General features: G+C 43.4%; 1 protein-coding gene across 11 annotated transcripts in view; it reads right to left on the bottom strand.

The window, feature by feature from the left end:
* Positions 1 to 6,431, bottom strand: part of Gigyf2 (GRB10 interacting GYF protein 2) — a 125,785-nt gene extending 119,354 nt beyond the window's left edge. For 3 of the 11 annotated variants that reach the window (NM_001427666.1, XM_063266512.1, XM_063266514.1), the window contains exon 1: positions 6,333 to 6,395. The gene's annotated coding sequence lies outside the window, so the exon portion shown is untranslated. Of the gene's footprint in view, positions 1 to 5,767; positions 5,974 to 6,332 lie in introns of those variants that run through there. The other 8 variants (XM_039084707.2, XM_063266510.1, XM_039084708.2 and 5 more) reach the window with 5 other exon arrangements.
* Positions 6,432 to 15,441: the final 9,010 nt, after the last annotated feature.

Here is a 15,441-nt window from a genome sequence, read left to right as displayed (position 1 = left end):
CAAGGTTTCCTTTGCTCTGATACCAACCTTTAACGCCTATCTGATGGCAGGAAGGGAAAACAGCACCATCACAACAATGTGAGTCCTATGCAAGTCATACCTGGGACCCCATCTGGAGAATCTGACTGGTGTAAAATATCTAAGAAGTAAAGCTAAAGCCTTCAGGTGTGGCTTCAGGGGCTAAATCACAACCTGCTTGTTTTTGAGACAGGGTCTCAACTATGTACTCCTGGCAACTCATAAAAATCCACCTGCCTCTGCCTCCCAAATGCTGACATTAAATGCATCTATCACTGAGGCCTGGGTTATAGCTGCTGAGAACCTTAAAAGACCCACAAGTGGACCCACAAGTTACAAAAAAGTGTTCTGAAGCACATCATCAAGTAGTTTCTTGGCTAAAATAAAATGATGACAAGAACACTGTCCAAGAAAGATCAAGCATGGTGGCACACACCTGCAATCCCAGGACGGGGGAAGGCAGAGAGACAGAGAGTCATTCATTGAGGCTTGCCTGGACTACACAGCAAGAACTTGTCTCAAAGGGTTAGAAAGAAGGCTCAGTGGTGAAGAGTATCAGCTGCTTTCCAGAGGACCCAGATACAATTCCTAGCACCCACATGTCTCCAAAGCCCTCTTCTAGTCTCTACAGGCACTAGGCATACATGCACATGATATGCAGAAATACATGCAAGCAAAGCAACCATACACACATAAAATAAAAAGTATATTATTAGTTAAAAAATAAGTTGATGATTTTATGAACTGTAAACCCTGTAACAACTTGAGAAACCCCACTTCACTTTTAATTCAACAAAAAGGCAATCACAATATCATAAAATTCATCAGATTGCCTTAAAAAGCTACATTTAAGGTTTTAATTAATATCAGTGTATGTGTGGGTGGGTGGGTGGGTGGGTGGGTGTGTGCCCACCTTTGGGAGGGGGGAGTACCTAAGGAGCCAGAAGAATATCCTCTAGAGCTGACAGCTGGGAACCACTGGGTGTGGGTACTGACTGAACCCAGGTCCTCCTGAAAAAGAGCAAGTGCTCTTCACTGCCAAGCCATTACTCCAGCCCCATAAACTCTACGTTTTTTAAAAGGGGAGAGAATAAGGGGTAGAACTAAACAATACACTCTCCTACAGAATCTATCCAAAGTACCTCCTAGGCTCCAGTTAGTAAAACCTTTCTAAACTCAGTGTTCCTTACTATAGAAAGGAACCTTAAAGGCCTGTGCTCTTGTATTCTGAGACAGTCCCTCTTGTAGGCAGACCAGCCTCCAACTCACTACTTAGAACTACTACCTTGAACCCCTGATCCTCCAGCCTCTACCTCCCAAGTGTTGGGTCACTGTACACCATGGCTGTTTAGAAAAACACTTTTATAAAATCAAGTTTGGTAACTTACAGAGATATTCTTTTCTTTTCAAATTTCTTCCCTTTTTTCCTGACCTCACACAAAATTAATGGCACCATCTTATATCTTAAATAGTGTATTTTCCATTCATATGAGTGCATGACAACATAAAAAAAATAATAATCTAGTCAAAAATACTCAGATCTGGGCTGGAGATGTATATAACTAACTCCCAAAAGTATTTGCATGGCATGAAGGAAGTTCTCGGCTTGATTATCCCGAAGCATAAGGGGCCGTGGGGGAGAGAGGCAAGCATAGGCTAGTATGCTTCAACAGGCTCAAGGTCATCCTCTGCTGCATAGCTCAAGGCTGGCGAGGACTACAGCACCTCCTGTTTTCAGGGTGGGGAGTGGAAGGACACAACCGTGAGACAGTTCAGAGGTATGGTCCCTTAAGCCTGATGGCCTGGGTTCCAACTCCAGGAGCCTGTACATTAGAAAGGAAGAACCAGTTTCACAAAGTTTCCGCTTACCTCCACAGACACAACCCACAAATTCTTTTTAAACAAAACTTTTAGGGCATCAAAATCCAATGGCAACTCTACAACACCTACACTAACAAGGGCAGGGCTGCCAAGATGGCTCAGAGAGCACCTGCTGCCAAGCCTCATGACCTGAGTTCAGTTGGTGGAGCTCACACAGTAGAAGAGGACCAACTCCCACAAGCTCCTACTAACCTCCCCAGGCACTCAATGGCATGGACACATTCATATACCCACATACATGCATACATGCACATATACACACCCTAAATAGAATTAACAAGCAATCTTAAGAAAAATTCAGCCAGTTTTGGTGCACACAGTGGTAGGATTTGCTAAAGAGGTAACAGCAAAAGGATCCTGAGTTCCAGGCCAGCTTTGGCTACATATTTTTCAAGGCTGGCGGGGGGGTGATTACACACCTTTAATCCCAGCTCTTGGAAGACAGAGGCAGGTGGATCTCTGAGTTCAAGACCAGCCTAGTCCACAGAATGATTCCCACAACAGCCAGGGCTACACAGAGAAACCCTGTCTCCAAAAAAAACAAAAAACAGAAAACCAACAACAACAAAAAAACAAAAGAGCGAAACATTTCAAACTGTTGAAGAAAATCTAATACGTAGATTAACACCAACATAAATTGTAGATTCAACCTATGAGACTGGCCCACCTATAGAATAAAGCAGAAAGTACAGGAAATTTAATAAACTAAAGAGAACTGAAAAATAAAGTCATCATTTTTTAAATGGCACAAATCATAGAACTTTGAGGAGGGCCAGGAGTTCCCAGGAGTTTAGGATGTTCCCACCTAAAAAGGTCCTCCCAGACAGCAATTACTACCAATATGTCTTCCACTGTGAAGGTCAACAAAAAGAGTACACATACAGAGTATTAAAATGCAGAGTCATGAGAATAAATAAGCTGATATGACATCAAAGAGTATAATTTAAAAATGTCATTCCAAAAACTCAGCAAGGGAACACGATGTAGATGTAATGAGTTAGGACACTACCTCAGCACCATCATCACTATGTCCTCTAGCTGCAAAGCCCCATTCAAACTCTGCCTTAGAATTCCTATCTTCACATGACTTTGAAGCAAGTCTACTATAAATTATTGTTCATACAGGCAGCCCATCAGCAAAAAAAAAAAAAAAAGCTCCAAAAGTCAAAATACTAAATTCATCAGGTAAGTTAAAATAAAAAGTTATTAAATCGGCCAATTATGAACATGAAAATAAGCTGGAAGGCCCTCAGAAAAAAGTCCCCAGCCTATAAAGCAGCAAATTAATTTGAGATTTAACTTAAAAGGCAAAAAAAAAAAAAAAAAAGGAAAAATAGAAAACACTCTACACAAGCAAAATGATATAAGGATATGTACAGAAATTAGGAGAGGGTCCCTGAACCAGTTAAAACTAGGCTGGACTGTATAGAGTTAAAAGAAACTCTTCACTAATCAACTGCATAATTTGGGTTAATATACTGATTCATTTGATTATATTCCTTGATCATCAGTGTCCAAGAACAATTTCTCACTTCTAAATATTCTGAAATTTCCATTCTTTTTTGTTTAGGCAGTACTGAGGACTGAACCTGGACATCAGGCATGCTAGGCCAAGTGATCTACCCCTAAGCTATATTCCTACTTCTTCTGTCTTCCAGGTAGTCCCTAGCTTGCAAAATGCTCCTACTTAGTTAAGAGGTTGGGATAGATAACCTTCTTTAAAAGCCACTTCTTGGGGCTGGGGATTTAGCTCAGTGGTAGAGCGCTTGCCTAGCAAGCGCAAGTCCCTGGGTTTGGTCCCCAGCTCTGGGGGGAAAAAAAAGCCACTTCTTGCTTGGCAGTGTTGGCAAACATCTTTAATCACTGCACTCAGGAGGCAGAGGCAGGAGTTCGAGGCCAGCCTGGTCTAGAACAAGTTCCAAGACAGCCAAGGCTACATCAAGCCTTGTCTGAAAAAAATCAAAAAACAAAACCAAACAAACAAAAAGTCATTCCTTTTTAAAAAGTATTTCCAGGCAGTCTAACAGCAATCACACCTACAAACTTATTTTTAAGTAACTCATTATAATTCCTGATATAGATGAGCATCCTGAGTTTCCCAAATGAATGGGAAGGAGGGATCGTGACTCAAGTCTATAGAATCTGATTTTCCTAAGACTTTTCCATAGATCTCAGACACTTGGGAGGCTGAGGCAAGAGAAGAGCAAGTTTGGGTCAGCCTGAATTACACGCACATGGACTCCTCTGAAGACTCCAGTGCACTGAATGACCCACCTCATTTTCCTGCCAAAGAGTTGTGTAGATACACTGCAATCCGTTTCTTGCAGTCTTTCCAGACTAGATAGCCTCAGTGCTCTTCCCAGCAAGCCCTTGATGGGTCCCACCTAAGTTTTATCTTCTTGTCTCAGGATCTTTGCCCTTTTCTGCCTCTTGGTGAAGCACCCTGCCCTCTACCTATCAGGTATTCCCTCAAATTTTATCTTACCTGTAAAGTCTCCTCACAAGACTAAATTGAAAAATTAACCCTTCCTGTCTTCCTATCTCTTTCATCCTCACTACTCCTAAACAGATGGTCCCTGCACAGAAATGTCTGACTTAACAAGAGCTTGCACATTACTATGAGGTAAAAACAATATGGACTCATAGAAATCATTCTTCACATTTCGAATTATGATTGCTTCCTGAGTTGGCAATATGCAGTGCAATATTCCCTGGCATTGCTGGCTAGGACCAGAGAATCACAAAATCACATAAAATCTAACCATGCAATTATAAGGGGGAAAGAATCAAGATTCTATAGGAGGCTTTGCTGTTATTAATGGGCAGCAGACTGATATCTTTAAATGCATGTTCAGCTTACAGATTTCAACTTTCAATCAGTTTAAGGGACATAGCCCCATCATTACATCAAGAAGTATTTGTATATTTTTACTTAAGTATTAAGTGAGCTCGACAAAAACAGAAATGTTTGTTCCTCAGCATACACCACTGTAGTACCTGTAGTCCAAAATAAAAGAATGGCAGCAGATAGTGCACAGTGTCTTCTTCCCCAGCCAGGAAAAACCTTCGTCAAGTACTAAAAAAGGTATGGTCTTTTCCTTTCTAGCAAATCACTAACATCATCTTTGTTAGCCCCTCAATGTTGGTATTTTTTTCCTGACACATGTCACTCACTTCTAAATGTTTTTCTAGTGTCTTCTAACGTGACAATGAAGTACATATTCCAGTTCAAGCAATCCAAAAGCTGCTACACTAGGAAAGCATCATTAAATGAGGACAAAGTATGTGTTCTAACCAAAAAAGAAAAAGTCTGCCAGTCAGAGCCACAAAGGAGGATGAAAACTCATGTACAAAAAGTATGATAATCGTCTTTATAATCTAGGAAGTCATCTGTTACCAAAGAGGAGAAACTACATAAGGAAAACTACAGTACCTGAACCATAACTTTCTATAATCCAAGGTATATGGTACTAGGTGGGAAGCCATCACTGATTCGAGTCCATCACTGATTCGAGTCCCTTAATTTCTTAAGTTATGTTGGAGTACTTACCTTCCTAATAGAGCCACTGGATGTGTTTAAGTGCTTTGACTTTCAAGAAAACGGGAGGTGACGGGAGACAGTACTAGATAAACGCAAAGCAACCTTACTGCCTCCCAAACGCGGTCACACAACCTGCTTCTTTCACACCCTCCCCTTCCTTGCCGGATTGATTGATTGATATTTCAGCTACAAAACTCAAGTGTTCAAGAGTGCTTCGTGGGAAACTGCTTGCCCATTTCAAGCCCGTGTGAACATTCGGGTCCCCGGAGCCGCCCCGGGCTCTACTTTCCCAAGCCTCTCAGTCCCAGGATCAGATCATGACTCCACCTCGCCTGGGGCCTGCTCCAGACCAGTCCTCCAGCCGTGGTAGCAGTCTTCCCCAGTCCAGATGCTCGGTGGAGACGGCAAGGGCGCACCTCCCCCGGGCAGGTGCGGGCAGGAGCGCCGGCAAGAGCAGCTGTCGGCTCGCAGCAGCTGTTAGCCGGAGGACCCCGAGGCTGCGCGGGCGACCGGCCCCGAGGAGCGGGCAGCGGAAGGCGAGCCCTCCGGCCTGACACTGCCCACCCCGCCTCCCGCCTCCTCTCAGCTTCCCCCGCGATGCCACGGGGGCGAAAGCAAGGGGCTGCGCTCAGCTGGGAAGCTCCCGGGCCGGCCACGGCCCTCGCAAGGGAGGAGGTTCCTGCGGACCCCGCACCTGCCCTGTCCCCATGTCTGACGCCCCCATCCGGCCGCGGCCGCTGCCGGGCAGCCTGAGTGTGTCCATGCGGCCGGCTCGGGCCGGAGCGGCGGGGAAGCGACGGTGGGCGCCAGGCCACGGCAGCTCGGGGAGCTATGGCGGGGACTGGGCGCGGGATGGCCGCGGACAGGGGAGACACACCGAGCCACTGGTTACCTGCGGTCCGGGACAGGAGTCTCTCAGAACCCAAGTCAATCCTCAGCCTCAACAACACAAGATGGCCGACACGTCGCCACGCACGTCACGTGACCCCGCGCGCCGACCCGCCCCCTCGGCCCGCCTACATCCCCGCCTCACTCCCTCCAGCTTCCCACGACATCTTTCCCTTCCTCTACGGCCCGCCCCCTCCACTCGGACACGCCCCTTTCTGAGACCCGGATGCAGGGCTGGGAGAGGGCGGGGCAGGAGTAGCGCAGGCGCACAGTGGAGCCTTTGGCTGCATCTCCTAAGGCCCTAGAGTTAAGCTGGTGTCCCTAATTGGAGCCTGGCCAGAGGCCCTATGACTCACTATCCGAGGCACCCAATCCAGTGCCCGTTTGCAGTACAAAAATCTCCACATCACTTATGAGCTGGTTTTCCAAGCTAGAACTTTTCCACAGCTTTTGGTCTAGCGTTTTCCTGACAGTTTGTCCATCAAGGGGCAAATGGTGAGGCTGAAATTCAAAGCAGTGTCCTTTCTGTTAGGAGTGGGAATTCATTCTGGAGTGACATCTGCGAAGGATTTTAAAGTTCCTACTCCCTCCCACAACATGCGGACCTACAACCCCCTTTATATATATACTGACTTCCCGTTTTAGGATTGCTAGATAATGAATAGGAAACCCAGCAATTCAAAAGACAAAGTATCTGCTGTCTTTCTGGAACTCATATTTAGCTGGGCATACTATATACTTCAATTTGCTAACCCTGGTCCACCTACCATTTCAAGTCGGGTCTTTCTGGGGCCATTAGTCTTCTGCCTTTCTACCACCTTTGGTGTTTGGAATCAACTCAGGGTTTCGCACAACCACTGCAAAACAGCCCTTTTATCACAGCCCTTTTATCACAGTTCTTCCCATCAACTTTTTTTTCAAATATACCCAAATGTCTTTATCTTAAAAGGAAATGTTGAAAACTTAAGTTTCAGAACACAGTGGAAGACTCCCAACCTAGCATGTTGAGAGCCCTGAATTCAACACTCAGAAGCATATATACACACCTACTTCTTCGGCTGCCTCCCTTCCTAAGTCTTGATTCCCTTTCAAAGTCAAATTATACAAAAGAGCATTAAATTTAGAGAGTGATCATTAATCTTGACTGTCAACTTGATGGGGTTTGGATTCTCCACGGAAACAAATATCTGAGCAAATTTATGAGAGATTATCTAGATTACCTTCATTTATGTGGGTAAAAGGGGAAACACCATTCCATGAGCTAGGATTCTGGCGTGAATAGGAAGGAGAAAACAAGCTGCACAGAAGCATTCAGAGCATCCATTGTATCCTACTTCCTGACCTCGGACTCAATGTGCCGGCCCCCTCAACCTCCTGCCATCATGACTTCCCCGCCTTGGCGGGCCGTACTCTTGAACTGTGAGTCAAAATAAGGCTTTGACCTCTTAAGCAAAGTCCTTCAGGTTATTTTATTACAGCAACAGAAAAGGGAATTAATACATGGGGAAAGAATAAAGGAAAGGGGAAATACGGATGACGCTGGATAAGTTCAACAGCATGAAAGCCTGAAGGGCCCATTAAAGAGCTGTATCACTGCCAGTTTCCGGTGTGGCTGACCCTGACCATCAAGAATATGCTCTCACAAAAAGATGGTTTTGGGGGCTGGAGAGATGGCTCAGCGGTTAAGAGCACTGACCTTCCAGAGGTCCTTAGTTCAGTTCCCAGTAGTTCACGACCATCTGTGATGGAATCCAATGTCCTTTGTGTCTGAAGACAGCTACAGTATACATATGTGTGTGTGTGTGTGTGTGTGTGTGTGTGTGTGTGTGTGTGTGTGTGTGTGTTGATTTGGTTGGTTGGTTGGTTGGTTGACTTTTCACAACAGGGTTTCTCTGCAAAGCTCTGGCTGTCCTGGAACTTGCTCTGTAGACTAGGCTGCCCTTGAACTCACAGAGTTCTGCCTGCCTCTGCTTCCCATGGACAGGCACTGAGGCATGTACCACTATCACCTGGGCTCACAGTGAAAATTCAAGCAGGAACTCAAAGCAGAAACCATGGAAAGGGTCGCTTACAGGTTTGTTCCTAGGCCCATTCTTGCCTAGTGTTCTTAGACACCCCAGGACTGCCTGCCCAGATATTCTGTTGCCTACAGTGGACCAGGCCCTTCTACATCAATTAACAACCCAGGCAGTCCCCCACCAACAAACCCACAGGCAGGTCTAATTTAGGCAGTTTCTCAATAGGAAAACCATTCCTCTCAGATGACTCTAGGCTGTGTCAAATTGACAAATAGGGTTAATTAGAATACTGCCTTGAGTTTAAGTCACAAGAAGAGGCCCATGTATGTTGCTTTTTCATCAACAGCCCCAACTGAAGCCTCAGGCAACAGCCAGGATCAACAGACAGAAGACTGAGTGGAAAAAAACACTACATGAATCTGGCCCTGCCAGTCAGGTCATCCCAGGGCATCAAAGCCCAAGACATCATGAAGGAGAGACAAGCACCTTCATGGCACTTTGTCTGAATTTCTGATTCATTCACTCCTTCAGCATAATAAAATGGACATTTGACTCCATTACGTCGTGGAGTAATTTGTTTATAGCAACAGAGTCTGGAACATCATGATTATGGATTAAATTGTGTCTCTCAAAAAAAAGATATGATGACATCCTAATACCCCCACCAAGTACCTCAGAAAATGACTTTACTCTGAAGACAGGTCTTCAAAGGCTAGTCAAGATAAAATGATATGGGGGTTGGGGATTTAGCTTAGTGGTAGAGCACTTGCCTAGCAAACGCAAGGCCCTGGGTTTGGTCCCCAGCTCCGAAAAAAGGAAAAAAGAAAAAAAAAAGATAAAATGATACGAGTTAGGGTAGGCATTAATCTAATATGCTTGGTGCCCTTATGAAAATCGGGAAATAAAGCCAAGGGGATGAAGCAGGGCCATCACTGACAGTTCAAGGCCACTGTAAACTGTATAGTAAGACTCTCTTTCAAAACTCATGGTGGCAGGGGAGCATTGGACAAAAATACACACAAGGAGAATATCATTTGAAGATGAAGGCAGAAGTGAGGGTGATTTACAAACTGGGGAACGCCAAAAATTGCTGTCAACTAGTGTGAGAGGGGCCTGGAATAGAGTATCTTTCACAGCCTCCGAAATCAACCTGCAAACAATTTGACATCTAACTTCCAAAACAGACATGATGTCTCAGTTGCGTTTTCCATTGCTGTGAAATAAACACCATGACCAAGGCAACTTACAAAAGGAAGCATTTAATTGGACTTACAGTTTCAGGAGGTTAGAGTCTATGGTGGCAGAGCAAAGGCAGTACAAAGAGTTAGAGCTCACATCCCAGTCCATAAACAAGGAGTTGAGAGAGGAAGTTACAGGATATTTGAACCTGTTTCTAGTCAGGGTGTGACTCAGCACTTAGCACACTGCTTCAATCCCTTTGGCTGCAATACAGACACGCCCTTAGTACTCACCTTTAATCCCAAACAATGAAGGTAAAGTGAGTTTGTAGAAGGAAGCACCCATGTTCGAAAGTCAAGTCTAATTGAGTAGCTGAAAATGTGACAAATCGGAGAAAGAGTTGACAGAATAAGATATGCCCAACTCTGGTAAGAAGAAAGAGGAGAGGGAAGCTCCTTAAGGGAGAGACAGCACAAGAAGGGAGCACAGTACAGGATACAGTAGAGTTTATGGAGAGTTAAAGGAGGAAGTTTGATGGGGACAGTTGTACAGAGACAGACTGAAGAGAAAACAAGCCTGACACAGGTAAAGACAGAAGAAGAATGAGAAGGAGCTAGAAGATTAGAAAAGATTGCTAGAGTTAGTCTGAACTCAAGTCGGACAATTCAGAGTTGAGAGAAAAGCCAGATTGACTAAATTGACTGGGAGAGGAGTTGGAGCCAGAACAGCTGAGTTGAAAGAATCTTGACAGCTAGAGTTCAGAAAGAACAAGAAAAGGTGAGCTTGTTCATCAGTAAGTCTCAGAGGCTGAAAACATTCTAGGTCTAGATTAGATTGTATAGAGGCTAAGAGCTTCCAGGACTAGGCCTAGGTTAGCAGACAGAAGCAGTGAGCCTTAGAGATGACAATCATTCAGGCAAATAAAAAGCATGTATGCACAAGGACACCATGAGAATGGTCACATCTTTTGAAACCTCAAGCCTGTTCTCAGTCACACACCTCCTCCAACAAGGCCACGTCTCCTAGTCCTTCCTGTAATGGCTATTCTTGGTTGTCAACTTGACTACTTCTGGAATTGACTAGAAACCCTACTTGATAGGCATTGTAAAAGATTTTTAGTTAATTGGCTTATTTAACATGCTGTCTCAGTTAATTTTGGCTTATTTGAAGTAGGAAGGCCCACCCTAACTCTGTGCCACACCTTCTTGTGGCGGCCTATATAAGGAAAAGAAAGAAGCTTTTGCTCTTTGCCTGCTTGCTCTCAACCTCACTTCACTGACACTAAGAGGCTATTTCTTCAGGATTCCCACATATACTGAAGACCAGTTGAGACATCCAGTCTTATGGATTAAACAGCTACTGAATTCTCAGACTTGCTGTTGGGAGACAGACATTGTTGGACTATTATGGGACACAGCCTGTAAGCCATTGTATAAACCCTTTTTAACTATATATATTTATATTATAAATATAAATATAATATATTTTTATATATAATTATATATAATATAATTACAATATATATTTATATCATAAATATATTATATTTTACATGTAATATATTATTTATATAATATATTACACTTATATAATATATATTATATATGTGTATAATAGTTGCACTTTATGTGTGTTTTTATTTTATTTATTTTGTTTGTCTAGGTAACTCTGACTAGTATACCCCCCAAACGATCCCCCTAACTAGAAACCATGTATTAAAACATATGAGCCTGTGGGGGCCATTCTCATTCAAACCCCACACATGATTAATTTAAAATATCTGTTTTAAGCCACTTTGGTTATAACAGCCCTGGAAAGCTAATACAGTCCTCATAAGGGTGAAGAGACAGACTGTTGAAATGAAGGATCAGAGGTAATGTGAGCTAAGGCTCTAAGTGTTTGAAACCCCAGGTAACTGCCTATATTCAGCAGGGAAGAAGGTCATGCCATTGGGAGGAAAAAGTATTGTTAATAGAAATGTCTGGTACATTAGGCTAGAAGAAGAGCTCATCTAAGCAGAATCGGAAAAGGACCAGTTAGTACTCTAACTAGACATGGGTCAATAGGTATAGGGCTGATGAAATGGTCTTGGATTTAGTGCCTAGAAATGTTCAGGCAAGAGGAACAGAAAGTTAGGAAAGAAGAGGTCTGGAAAGTTTAAAAGTAGAAGCAAAGGGAAACGAACTGTTGGTGCAGAGGCCAGTAACCACTCAGATTGGGACCTGATAGGATTACAGTTTGCATGAAGTTTGTCCCTTTGTGGTGATTTGAAAGAAAATGGCCCCCATAGACTCAGAGAGTGGTATTATTAAAGGTATGGCCTTATTGAAGTAAGTGTGGCTTTATTGGAGGATGTATGTCACAAGGGGTGGGGCTTTGAGGTTTCAGAAGCTCCAACAAGACCTAGAGTGCCTGCCTCACTATCTCTTTCTGCTGCCTGCTGACAGTTGTAGAACTGTCAGATACCTCTCCAGCACCGTGTCTGCCTGCATGCCACTATGCTTCCCTCCATGACAATAATGGACCAGAACTTCTGAACTGTGAGCCAACCCCAATTAAATGTTTTTTTAATAAGAGTTCCTGTAATCATGATGTCTCTTCACAGTAAAAGTAACCCTAAGATACCCTTAAAGACTCATGTGTTGGAAGGTCGTTCTCCACTGAGTAAGGTTTAAGAAGTAGTAGTGTCATCAAGAGTTGGGTCCTCATGAGAATTCACTGGGGTGGTAAGGGTATTTTCCTGGAACGCATTAAGGTAGTTCTTGTGAGATTCTGATTGTTCCTGTGAGAGGGCATTGTGAAAGAGCTTCTCCTCATGTTCTGACTTCCTATCTCATGGCGGGTATTTTTCCTTTCACACATACTGCCATCACGATGCCATTGCCATTATGTGGCACACTATAGAGACCTTACTAGAGCTTGTACTAAGCTGGTTGGATTACTAACCTCTAAAACTGTGAGCAAAATGCGCCTCTTTTCTTAAAGTTACCAGGCTTCAGCATTTTATTATACTAATGAGAAACGGGCCAACACAGAACTCAAAAGGTTTGGCCTAGAAAACAAAGGGAAACCACAAGGAAGATGGAATATAGCAAACCAGAGAGTTGAGGAAACATGTTCAGGAGAGGCCATAGGGATGATAACTATGGAGATAAATCCATTTTTACGTTTTACCAAAACAGACTTTTACTGTAAAACTTCTTGGACATCTTTAATTCTTTTCCAACCTTTGGATGGCTGAGAAAATTAAACCATAAAAAAAATTCTTGGAAAAATATGCATTCTTTCACCTAATGGTCTATGGTATGTCCCAAAACATCTGCTTTCTCAATCTTTTTCATATTCATATTTCTGCTGGGGCACTATTGGAATGTTTCTCCCATTTTATTTCTGGTTGTTCATTCCAATCTGTGATAATTTAGTGTTAGGAGTCACAGAGAAGATAGGCCCTTATGGGAGATACCTATCAGGGATTATTGTAAAAACACTGGTTGAGATAGAAAGACCTGCCCCCTGTGGGCAACATCCTGCCCAGTGTGGGTGGCACCATTCAGGAACCAGGATCCTAGGCTGTATAATGGACAGAGGAAACTAAGGCGCAGTGTGTCTTCACCCGGTCTTCTCACTGTGGATGGAACATAACCGGATGCTTCAAGCTGCTGCTGCCTTGACTTCCTACTCATGACAGTCTATTTTGAATGTGGAAGTAAACCAAATCCCCTCCCTGGAAGTTGTTTTCCTTGAGCTATTTGATCACAGCAAGAAAAAAAAAAGAAACTGAGACACCATCCCTTTCTTATCTGTGTATTTGTTTAGGAGGAGAGTTGAGAAAGGATCTTTCTGTGTAACCTACACTGGCTAGAAACTATGTTACCCAGCCTGGCCTCTGACTCAAGATCTCTCTGCCTCAGTTTACTGAATTCTAGAATTACAACTATACCACTTCCAGACTCTGTTCTTTTTATTTCTTTAAAAAAAAAAGCACAATGACTCTCTCTCTCTCTCTCTCTCTCTCTCTCTCTCTCTCTCTGTGTGTGTGTGTGTGTGTGTGTGTGTGTGTGTGTGTGTGTGTGTGTGTGTACATGCATGCCACAGACCAAGTGTGAAGATCATAGGACAACTTTCAGGAATTGGTTCTTCCCTTCTACCATGGAGAACTCAGGTCATCTGGCAATTCATCTACAGAATCATCTCATGGGCCCTTTTTTCCCTTTTGAGGGGAGGTGAAAGGTTGAGAAATGCCTTCATGTAGTCTAAGGCGTTCTGCAGTAGTTTCTTCCAATGTTGAAACATTCTGTCTCCCAGGGAAGTCAACAGTGAAAACTAACTTCAGGAAGTCTCTGGAACTTAACCACACTCACTAGGTCCTTCCCTTCCAAGAGTAAGCACTGGGCACTACTGAGAATCAGTCTCAGACAAGACAAGCTGCAACAAAAACTCTCAGACCAGACCAGACTAGCCGTCTAGAAGAGGCAGATACTAACAGAACTGCCTAGAAGATGATTAGACCAATCAAGCACCTGGAAAGGATGTTCTCCAACCCCGCTGAACTGCCTGCAGGCTTCCAGCTTTCATGAGCTGTCACCCACGCTGGGGCAGGCTTTATTGATGTTGCTGACTTTAAGTCATTTCTGCTCCTGTAAGTAACCTCCACCCATACTCCTATAAGTAACACCAATAAAATTCATCGGTTCATTCAGTTGCACTTTAGTGATATCTGTATTTTTGTAGTGGGGCCCCTATCTGAGGTGAGTAGACATGTATATGTTGTGTCTCCTCAGTATAAGTCTGTCACACACAAGGTAAGCTGGTAGGCTGGCCAGTTTTATGTCAGCTTGATAAAAGGTAAAGTTATCTGGGAAGAAAGAATTATTTTTCTTAATCACATTGATTTACTTACTGTGCATGCTGGGAGAGGAAGTCCATGTCTTGACACACATAGAGATCAGAGGATACATTCTGGGAATGTTCTCTGCAAAACAAAGGAATCTCAATGGCTCCTTAAGATTGCCTCCATAGTGGGATCCCCAGTACCTCATAAACGACGCTTGGTAGCACAAATTCCTAGCATTTGAGATGTGGAGGCAGGAGAATCACAAGTTGAAGATCCTTAGCTACATGTCAAACTCAAGACTAGCCTGAAATATAACAACAACAACAATAAAAAAAACCCACAAAACAAATAAAACAACTCTACCTTGAGAAATAAAAACAGTGGTGATGGTGGTGGTGGTAGTTATTATAGTGTTGTAGTGCAATATCTTACAGTTATTTTTTTTTTTTTAGAATCAAGAACATAAAGGGAAAAACTGAATGTCCTTAACCTGGCCTATGGGACTGTGGGGTCTCCTCCCCTCAGTTTCATGTGCACAAAATTCTGCATATATGAACAAGGACAATGCATATTTGGTACTACTCTGTTCTGGGGATACTATGTGGTTGCTGCTGTCATGAAGTACCCATTCTTCTTGGGCAGAGACATGGTTTTATGCATCCCACCTAAAACAGACAAGCCAAACATGTAATGTCATCGGGCACATTCCTGTAACCCTGGCTTTCCCCCCAACAAACAAGATGTCTTTTGTTTTCAATGTCCATTTCTGTGGACGTGTGATCCACCTGTGGACAGACTGCCTGCTTGCTGCCAAGGGTTTGATCGTTACAAAGAACACTGACTGGGGAGAAGTCCGGGATGAGCAGTAGGGCAGTGGATATGGTCAAAATATATTGTATACGTGTATGACTTTAAAGAATAAATAAAAATAATGCACTTCCTTTTAAAGAAAGCAAGAATACTGTATAAGTTCCCTTAAATATATTTTCTTTTCTACTTTGACCTTTTTACTTACAGGAAATATGGCAAGGTCCAAAGTCATGAAGACAGGTGGGAGCAGCCATGCGCACTCTTCTCTTAGC

Source organism: Rattus norvegicus, chromosome 9 (assembly GCF_036323735.1).
Source record: "Rattus norvegicus strain BN/NHsdMcwi chromosome 9, GRCr8, whole genome shotgun sequence".
Lineage (NCBI taxonomy): Eukaryota > Metazoa > Chordata > Mammalia > Rodentia > Muridae > Rattus > Rattus norvegicus.
This window is presented reverse-complemented; position numbering and strand designations above follow the sequence as displayed.